The sequence below is a fragment of the Strongylocentrotus purpuratus genome, unplaced genomic scaffold (genome assembly GCF_000002235.5).
Source record: "Strongylocentrotus purpuratus isolate Spur 01 unplaced genomic scaffold, Spur_5.0 spur5_scaffold_1, whole genome shotgun sequence".
In the NCBI taxonomy this organism is placed as follows: domain Eukaryota; kingdom Metazoa; phylum Echinodermata; class Echinoidea; order Camarodonta; family Strongylocentrotidae; genus Strongylocentrotus; species Strongylocentrotus purpuratus.
Genome location: NW_022145594.1, coordinates 41,182,161 through 41,193,474, shown reverse-complemented (window position 1 = coordinate 41,193,474; position 11,314 = coordinate 41,182,161). Strand labels below are relative to the sequence as shown.

Below are 11,314 nucleotides of genomic sequence, written 5' to 3'. Positions count from 1 at the left end.
AAATAATATTAAAGTAACATTAATTATCATGGTCTACAGCGTAACATACTGCCTCCGGTCAATCCTTTTAGAATAATTAACGATACTGCCACCCGTGTCTATTGTGTATGAAATCATTTATATACAGTATAACACATTATAATCATCATAATCTTTAAAATAGAAAAAATACTCACCTCAGCAAAGTCATCGACGACCTGTTATACGGACAAAATATTATGTGAAGCGTTAGTTATTGGTAACAATTTGTTTTAATTTATCAATCGGAAGTCATTAAATATTCCATAAATATCTTAATGCTCTGCTGAAGCTTTTCTAGAATAGGCCTAATAATTGACGGCACCACGATATCGTATATATCGTCCCTGTTTTCACGAAGTGACGGTAGAGCGCGCAACTAAAAGAAAGTTAGTTTTGAATAAATCGCTTTCAAAGTTTCAAACCATAATCTCAACCTCTTTAATGTATCAAAGGCAAATAAATTTTATATCCTTGGATAGAAAATATCTTAATGTTTAGTTCTATGTTTAAATATTTCCATAATTTCTTATATTTTTTGGGGAAATGAGCTGTAAACATTACCGTCACTTCGTGAAAACACGAAAGTCAAGGACGCGCTGTGATTTTGTTTTCACGAAGTGACGGTACGTAGCCGCGCGCGTAAAACATATGGGATTTTTCTCTCGTGGATGGAATTCCCGAAATGGACACTAAATACGGCAAAACGTTTTGTTTAATTGATGTACAGATAAAATAATTCAAACTGTGAGAAAGAGTACATTTTCCTCTTTCTGTAGCTGATTTTTCATTTCTCTGTGTGAACTGTTAACACAACCGTCATTTCGTGAAAACACAAATTGCATAGAACGCTTTGATTTTGTTTTCACGAAGTGACGGTACGTAGCCGCGCGCGTAAAACGTATGGGACTTTTCCCTTGTGGATGGAATTCTCGAAATGGACACTAAAAACGGCATTATGTTTTATTTAATTGATGTACAGATAAAATAATGCGAACTGAGAGATAGAGTACATTTTCCTCGTTTGGTAGCTATTTTTTTTTTATTGATAAGAATAAACTGAATGTCTCTGTATGAACTTTTAACTTAACCGTCATTTCGTGAAAACACAAATCACGCAGAACGCTTGTATTTTGTTTTCACGAAGTGACGGCTCGTAGCCGAGCGCGTATAAAACATATGGGATTTTTATTGTGTGAAGCAATTTCATGAGATAGACACTGAAATACGGCAAAATTACTTGTTTAATATATGTATGGATAAAATAAGAGCACCTTTTCTTCTTTGTATAATTATGATGTTAGATGTATGATGTCAGTTTTTGTTCACGAAGCTACGGCTCACAATAAATTAACTATCAATAGCACAGATGGATATTGGCACTAAGTGCTTTTAAAATGATTAATAAGCTATTCTCTTTAATCTTAGGCTAAAAATGGATATGTATTTAATATTATTTGAGGTTTAATTATCAGGTACATTGTATGTATAGGGACTAAAGATTGCACTAAAGTTATACTTTCCACTTAAGAACACGTTCAAGTAGTCTCCCCCCTCTCTCTCTCTCCCTCTCTCTCTCCCTCTTTACCCCCTCCATCTCCCCTTAATATCACACAAATTCTGCCATTTCTTGTTGAAATTCATGCGAGTGATATCAGGGCTTTTGCTACTCTATTACTATGAGAAATTTCTAAAATTTTAGAGAGGGGCCTAGCTAAATATATTTTTTCAGATAGGAAATAAAGCAAATATGTTAAGAAATATTTTTGAATGAAGGAAAAAGATTAAGTATTGATAATTGACCATAATCTGTAGTCAACTACTCAACTCTGCAATATAAACACAGAAAATGAATTTTGACTGAGCAGTTTTAATTCAAACATTTGGAACCAGAACAGCAAGTGGAAAATGGAGCATAAATTCAAAAATATTATATAATTCATACCAAACATATCATCATCAATTATCATCAATACTGTGTTGCATTTTAAAATGTACATTTAGGGTTTTGTGGAAAAGACTCATCAGTTATATACATCCACGGAATACGAAGGTTATTTCATTCATTATACAGTACTTGTAAATATGCTAAAATGTCTTTATCTAATTCTTTATTTACGACTTGGTTATCATGTTTATTCAGCAATCGTAGCGAGTAAATGCCACATGTGACATACAAAATGCTCAACAAACATGTACTACATGTATCATGAAGTTTTTCAATGGGAAAAATGACTAATATAATCATCATCGTTACTTTTTTGTTCATCACTGTTTTTCATAAATATCTTGTGAGTAGAGTATCAGAACCAAGTCAGTTTACACAATCTCTTTCTAAGGTATTTCAATGAAATTTAGTACACAGTCTCAAACGCTACAAAGTTTACCAATGCTTAAAGGTTGTCTTCAACCAGGTAAACACGTAATCTCTGACGAAACTATTATCAGCTAAACAATGCATGATAAACATGGAAATATCAATTTGACTAAACAATTTCATTTCTCATCAAACAGATACAATTCAAAACAGCAACATTATATTGTATGATCATTATAGGATAGTTTGAAGTACCAAATACAATTATGATGAGAATGACTATAGAAGTAATAAATTAAAACATTAAATGTGAACTAGTAACATTGTGTTTTGAGAGAAAAACCAATTGTTGAAATGTAACTTATATTCATGTTCTAACGAAGGCATCAACCCCTGTGAATACAAACATTTAAAGAAAATGGATAAACAAATTCTTCAATACAAAGATACAATATGAGGATTCATGGAACTGGAATCGAAAACTCTAATATGCATTACTGATCGAGGTAGGTATACCTGATAAATAGCAGTTCTGAGCTATACATTTGAATATTAAAGATTTATGTTTGCAGGAGTTCATTACAATACTGTAACAGAAAACTGACACCTGTACGACCATTCAGTTAATTGTTTCAGAACTCATGGAAAATGTTACCAGTTTGCTTTAAATCAATTCATTGATTTTATAATCAATCCATTTCATTGTAATTACTAGTACACACAATTACAATTATGAGTGGAGTTTGCTTCATTTATGATATTCAAAATGTTTAAAATCAAACAGTATAAAAGAGAGATTGAGGTATTGAAACATTGAAGCATTGCCAAAACTATCAATGTAATTGGTTCTAGTTTCTCAAGCATGCCCTTCAACACAAGTCCTTCAAGTTTCTTCACACATAATGTCATCCAAGCGATAGTGGTTGAAGCAGAGAAGATCCTTGATCTAGACTGCTTGAAAGTAAAAGGAAATAAGAGAAAGAAAAATCATAATAAAAAAAGTCCAAGTCAAAATCAATAAAAAATCATTATCAGAATTTCAATTATGAAAGGGAAACTTTACAGTGCATTATGATTGGGCAAAATTATTATGTGTAGTTTTGGTACCCAATTTTAGAGAGTCTCTTAATAACTTAAATACTTTATGTGGTATCACCTTAGTATTGGAATTTTTTTATAAGGATTTAAAACAAAATAATGCTGACCTCCATAGGACCACTCATTCCCTTAACTAAGAGACCTAAGCATTAAAAACAATTAAGAATATCTTAAATTTTAACTATTGGGAAAAAATCAAGAAGGAAAAAAGATACCTTTTGACTCGCTCACAAGCATAGACAATGGGTCATCATCAGAATCGCAATCGGAGCCGTCAGGAGACTTTAAGGGTCACCATGCCAAGTCACACATGCAGCTCTGACTGTGTTCGGTGAATTGCTTCAACGGTTCCATACCGCTCCCACTCTTAGGTCACTATGCCGAGTCACATCTGCAGCTCTGTGTTCAGTGAATTATCAAGGACCCATCTTACCAGCATGTCGGTCCCTGTATCCAATCTAATTTTGTAGAATGAAAGAAATAATTACAAGTTATTTTCTTTCATTTTTTTGCAAGCAGAGGTAAGGAAATGAATCCAATATTATCTTTTGTACATCAAATTAATTAATAGGCATAACTGACCCCAAACAGAAGTTTTCAATTGCCCCCATTACCCCAAAATAGAATTTTCCAATTGCCCCTACCAAACAACAACTACCCCTATGCACATAAGCAGTGAGTGTGCTTTAGTACTTTGCTGCTAAAGTGTGATTTTCTTGAACAGATCATGAAACTACTCTCACCTGGATTTGTGTCTGGCCTGTGGCATTCTTGAAAAGTAGATGTACTTTCCCAGTGCTTCCTTCATATAAGAGCAAATTGTATCTACTGCATCTGAAACTAAGTGAAAGCAAAAACATCATCATAATTTCATTACCACTGAAGTGTAGGTAGTGAGACATGTACATCATCTGGTATGGTGCTTGCTTGGAAAATTCTTTAAAACACGACGTGGAGTTGGGCAACATTTGCTGGTATCAAGAACAATTGTTTAAAATAATTTTTGTATAGGGTGAGGGACCAAGGGTACTAAAGTAAAGTGCTGCCTTTGAATATAACAGACACAGAGTACAGATAACGAGAGAAACTAAGCTAAACATGTGGACATTGTTCCCCAAAAGGTAGACTACTCATGATTACTTCAGTCTCAAAAAAAAAGTATTCCTTTTTCGGATGGTGCCATTTATTCATTTTCAGGGCAGGACCGTATCTAATTTTCAATTTTTAATTAAATGTTCATCCATGTCCTTCTTTGCTTGAAAGGCAAATCATTGAATTCCCTAACACTAACAGTTAACCAGGAGGGGCTACATCCCAGGTCATCTCAGCTCAGCATGATGATAATTTTCATAACTCCCTTTGCCCTTGGCCATGTTGATGTTGGCCTTGGGCTTGGAGCCCTGAAATTTCTTAACCCCAGGCACGCGCGCCTTACAAGAAAGGTCTCAGTCTTGTCGAGATCCTGATCTACTCACCTCTAGATTCTAGATTGATGAGTAGTGGCTGACATAAACTGATAATTATAAAATGATGATCTAGAGTAACTAGATTTCTAGGCTCTAAATCAAATCTATAATTAGCTAAATAGTAAATTACTGAAAAAATAAAAGTAAAACTCTAGTCTCTAGTCGTCGACTCTAGAGTCTAGATGATCTACTCTCTAACTTTCTGTAAAACTTTGTTCAAATGTATAACTTAAGCAGATATAAAAAGAACCTTATAGCATTAATATTTGGTGTGGAGCAAAATAAGAAAGACTCTCCACTTAAGTTATTTAGTCTAGATGCATATTTGTTAAGTCTAAGTTGATCTTTTTAGTTTTGGATCACATGATACTTCACTCCTTTATTCACTTACATGAAAATAAGTATATGGGGCGAAATGTGGAACGGCGGTGTATTTTTCACACATTTCTGTGCTCATGGACATATTTATGGCTTACAAAGAATCAGAATGAATCAAAAGAGCGTACCACATTAATTTACCCTAAAAAAATGTTTAAAAACTCACCTTTTCATGGTCTGTGACTGTTCCAAACTGCGAAATTTTCACTACCGTCACTTCGTGAAAATATTAAAAGCAGGAAAAGAGCAAACGATGTTTTCACGAATTGACGGCTGTTAAGCGCGTACTTGGCCGTCACTTCGTGAAAACAGAAAATCCTTTTGCTATGCATTTTCTTGTTTACGTCATCGTCATAGCGACATAATTAGACAATATTATGATCTGAAATTTTGTGAGGTTCAAGATGTTAGTGAATGATGTCCAAAAATGCAAAAAAATCAAAAGTGAAAATGTATGCGATTTTCCTCACTACCGTCACTTCGTGAAAACAGGGACGATATTGTACAGAGTCCAAACAACACAACAATCTTTTAAACTTTATAACTTCATATTTAAACTATTACTGAGTATATCTATATGCAAATTAGGTATGCGAAGAATTCATTCACCCTGTAAAGAATACATATTTTTGATTAATGTTAATCTATATTTAACATGGTCTGTGAGAAAACATTTATTGGGGATTGGCAAGTGTGTAATTGATTTGCCAATTCCAATCCCTATCATTTCCAATATGTGCAATATGAATATCTGAATAACGTGTATACTTTTTGTTGAAATAGTGCCCTTGCGATTGTTTTAAGATAATTGAAAACAGAGTATGTTTACCATAGCAATATTCTATTATACCTATGCATAACAAATCGATATGAATCACTTTAAAGGTAAAGACCAGTATTGGAAACGCCCCAATTTCAAAAAATGAAATGGAAACTCTTATTAACAATCATGTAAAAGAGTATTTTTTGACTAATACATAATGATAACAATTTTGCCGGGAAACCGCCTACTAATTGATATATTTGGTAAATTATCCCATATACATCTTTCTGTGTACAGTGCTTGTAACTTTACGAAGACTGGGCCAAATTTCTTATCAGTTTGATGATTCCATCAGAACCTTGCAGTACACACCAATACTTGTATGCTAGATGATCAACCTTTTCTGATCGATTCCACAACGTTTCTTTCACAATGCAATCGCATGACCTTAACTGGTCTTTATCTTTAATATAATGCGATATTGAAATCAGAAAATCCCGAAAATAATCTGTAGTGGTCTAATCGTCTAAAGTTATTAATCAGTTCTTTAAATAATCTCGATCTCTCTTCGTAGCTCTTTATCTTGTATGTTTCCTTCCTCGTATATCTTTGCTCCATTCTGTCGTGTTTGTGTGTGTATGTGTGTGTGCGTGTGTGTGTGTGAGTGTGTGTGCTTATTATGCGTGCGTGTGCATTTAAATTTAAATTTATATTTATATTATAATGTACTTGTATATAGGGTCCCGATTACAAGCGGTTTTGCTTCTCAGGGACCCTGGCCATAATTACTTTTGTATGTTGTTGTTATTTGATATCATTCTTCTATTGTATTGATCTTTTTAATGGTCAATAAATGAAAGGACTTCCTTCTTATTCAAATTCAATATATTATCGTGCCACTTATAAACAACATCTATTTTTCCTGAGTTGACTGTGAAAAAATGTTTTAATCTTGATAGATAAAGTTTATATTCTATCAGTACTGTAATGCTCAACGTGAAAAGTCTTAGAGAGTGATCAATACATTTTTGAGAAGATAATGATAATATATATCGAGAATAACCCATATTTTCACAACTAATTCAGGAAAAAATGGCAAAAACAAAATGTTCCAACTATATGGGAAACATTGTACATAGTCTAATATATGTCTAATCAGTTGAAATCGATAATAAACTCTATATTGACACCGTGAATGTAACTGAGAGTTAAGTGACTTGATTAAAAAAGTCACGTGCCTTTTAAAGTAAATTATTTAAATACATGTTAATCTTGATTAATTATGATATCTTAAAAACAATAAGACATGACAAAGTAAGCGAAATGACTCCTGAACTTGATTGATGAATAAACCCAACTTAAAACATTAGATGGGCTAAGCAAATAATCTCCTCCCTATTGTAGAGAGAAAATATTTACATTAATGATAACCTTAATATAACACAGTATTTATGAATAATGTTAGTGATTACAAAAGTCTGTAGCTAACTCGCCAATCCCAATCTCTATAATTCCATGTTTAAATGCAAGTTTGACATCTGAATATGTCAATGATTCTAATAGTGGACTATTTATTTTTGAATATTTAGACTGATTTAGCCTAACGACCGCCAAAGTGTTTTGTTTCAAGGGTAGGCCTATGTGTTTTATGCAACTCTGAAATTTAAAATATTTAAAAACTGAATGTTAGTGGTCTAATCTATTATCACGTAATTGATGAATTTGTCTCCTTCATTCTCAAACATCTAGTTGAAAACAAAAAATATGTATACCCCTTGTAGAATATTGAGTAATGTAGATACTGCGATAATGTATACCCTGATATGGGTCTTTACTACACTGTTGCCCAGGACGTGTGAATGCTTGTTTTTCCATCTTTTCATGAGTCGATTCTGATAATATGATTTATTTAAAATAATATAAATGAATAAATATTCCAACTTAATTGGCAACATTTTACAAGAATTTTTTTACTAATCAGTTGATATTGATATACATTTTTGTATTAACCATTTAGCTGAGTAGATACTTATTAAATTATCAATGTACATCTAGGAAGAACAGAGCCTCTTTAATAATGGCTCTGAATAGAGCATTTCAGCCGTTTTTAATTCTTGATTTGTATTATATTTGTAAATTGTATTCTTGTAGGTATTTGAATTTGTATACAGAAAAAAACGAAACGGCACAGAAATGTTTAGAATAGATGATTTAAATAAACGTTAATATTGATTCATCTTTATATATTTAAACGAAGAAGAGGTGAAAAAATCCCTATTACTCTTAAACTTGTTCGATAAATAAACTCAACTTAAAATAAGGTATGTGCTCGTTAAATAATCTCCTTCCTATTGTAGAGAGAACATTTATTACACAAATAATCTTTTTATAACCCGGTTTTTGTGAATTTTGTTAGTAATTGAAGAATCAGGTAGCTTCGAGGATATGTATTTTATGCGATTCAGAAATAGGAAAATCCCGAAAGTGAATGTTGGTGGTCTAATCTATTATCATACAATTTATGAATATGTGTATTATATAAACGAGAACAGAAACAGTGCAATAGATGCTCTATATAACACTATAATATATACAAAATACAGGCGGGCACAAATTATAGCTAATCGACATTTACGAAAATATGAGGTAAGGTAACCTTTTTTTGCTGGACTATATTCGAAATATCTATCTAAATTAGTGCAGGGATTGTTGAAAAACCAATAGAGTAGGGGTCTCTACAGGACTTTTCAAATCAATACATAATGAATTCACTTTACAAAAAAAAGCATAATTCAAGAATATTCCTTTCATATCTAAACGCTCTACTAAACTATTCTCTAGAACGGGCCTATTGATTGGTCGAACTACGATAATGTATAGATTGGGCGTAGTTTATACTACATAATAATCTATCTTCGAATCATTTGAAACTTAATAACTTTAGAGAAATTATTTTAGATTGATGTTGATCTTTATTTAACATGGTCTCTTAGTAAGATATTGAAAAAGAATGTGACTAATCCGTCAAAGTTCCAACACCTATCATTACGATCTTTGTATGTACGTTTGATGCCCGAATATTTTATTGATTCTAATAGTGGACTACATATATTTGATTATTTACAATAATTTAGTCACATGACTGTCAACAATTTCTGTTTCGAGGGCATGTAGTATTTTCATTTATACATCTTGCGCCCAAGTCTGACAACACTTAACAGTATAAAATACAATAGTGACACGACTCTTCTAAACTGTTAACCAAAATTTGGGCAGATGTTACTGGGCAAATCAAAGTTCGGCTAATTTTGTACAATAATTGGGTTATTTTCTCCCAACCATTTACTAAATGCAGTTACCTCATGAAAGGAAAAAAATAGGTTGGGTAGGTGTAACTGGGCAAATCGATGTTCGGCGAATATCGTCTATAATAATTGGGTTATTTCCTACCAACCATGTAGTAACCAATGACATAATTGATTAATGTTATTAGGCAAATTAAAGTAGGGCCATTTTTGTCCAACATTTGGGTTATTTTTTCCCTAACATTTACTAGATGTATATTTACCCAATTAAATGTTCAACATTAGTTGGGCAGATGTTACTGGGCAAACGTAAGTCGGGCAACAATTATGCAACAATAGGGTTCTATTCTAGATGTGTCGTGGTCGAGTGGATATGTCATGGGACTGTGAATCACAAGGTCCGCGTTACTAGTCCCGCCGCGGCCCTATTGTCCTTTTATACATAATATTTTATTCAACTTACTTGCACAACTAGTGTCTAATATGCTACATATTATGGGGAAAATTGGGTGAATTTCTGATTGGGTAAATTTTTGTTGGTTAAAATTTGGGTATTTGTTTAGATCCAACACTGGGTAAATCATGCAAAATCTTGAATTTACCCAACAGTTAGTTGTACACATAATCGTTCTCATGATGGGTAACAGTTGGGCAATTTTTCACCCAATATTTTTTACAGTGTATGAACAAAATGTAGTAAACCCAATCAGAGCAATGCAGCCAGCGCTATTCATAACATTGAGACTTGTGTACAAGATGTTCATAATTGGTTAAATTCACATTCACTTAAATTAAATATCGCCAAATGCGAATTTATAATGTATGGTTCTAAGGCTCAGTTAGAGAAGATTTCCATCACTTCAATTACTCTTGCTGGACATGAAATTACCCTATCTAATGTATGTCGCAACCTTGGTGTGATTCTCGACTCAAACATGACAATGTCTACACAAATTCAATATGTCTCAAAATCAGTACGTTATCAGTTACGCAATTTGGGTTTTATTCGTAAATATCTTAATCGTAGTGCCACTGAGAAAATTACTCATGCTTTAATTTCTTCTCGCTTGGATTTTGGTAATGGCCTTTTTTTTAGTTCGCCTCACAACCTACTCGCAAAATTACAAAGATTACAGAATGCTGCTGCTCGTGTCGTGACCCTGTTCAACAAGTACAGTCATATCACACCAGTCCTCAAATCACTCCATTGGTTGCCCGTAGAAAAACGTGTTGTTTTCAAGATTATTTTGCTATTATTTCACTGTATACATGGCTCTGCTCCGCAGTATAACAACAGCTTGATCAAGCATTACTTTCCCTCTAGACAGATACGTTCTCAAAACTCTGGCTTACTTGTTACTCCTAGGGTTAAAACAAAATGGGGGAGCGAACCCGCTCATGCTTGGCCTTTATTATGGAATACTCTTCCTCAATGGATTAAGAATAGCAGTTCTGCTGAAGTGTTAAAAAACAATCTTAAAAATATCTGTTTAATTTAGCTTGTAATTGATTACCATAACCTTTTATGTCTGTACCTTTCATATCGCACTTTGTATAAATGTATCATGTATGTATTTCATCTTTTGCACAAGCTGTGCCTTGAGCATATGACTGTCAAGTGGATTTGGCGCCTTATAAATCATATGTATTATTATTATTATTAAACAGTGTTATTGATCTGTGCAATAGAATCACATCGATGGCGAAATGTCCTTTGAATATTTGCATTACGTGTAGATTTTTGTAGTAAAACAAAGGATTGATCGCTCGTTTACATAACAAAAACAGCTTTGTAATTGTTTTATTATAATCGGAAACCAATAAAATTGCACATTTCTTAATTTAGTTATACACTGTGAAAAGGTTGGGCAATATTTTCCAACACTTTGCCAATAGTCAACCCACGACTACGGCTACCGTAGTCGGGAAGTTGAAGGGTCATATCTTTGCCCAAATTTTGGTCAAAATA

The 11,314-nt window shown here is 33.1% G+C and overlaps 1 long non-coding RNA gene across 1 annotated transcript; it reads right to left on the bottom strand.

Moving 5' to 3' along the window:
• Positions 1-1,868: 1,868 nt before the first annotated feature.
• On the bottom strand, positions 1,869-5,765 carry LOC115921126. Its single transcript, XR_004062755.1, has 4 exons — positions 5,444-5,765; positions 4,177-4,273; positions 3,649-3,891; positions 1,869-3,286 (listed from the first exon to the last, which is right to left on the bottom strand). It is a non-coding gene; the product is annotated as an uncharacterized LOC115921126 (long non-coding RNA).
• Positions 5,766-11,314: the final 5,549 nt, after the last annotated feature.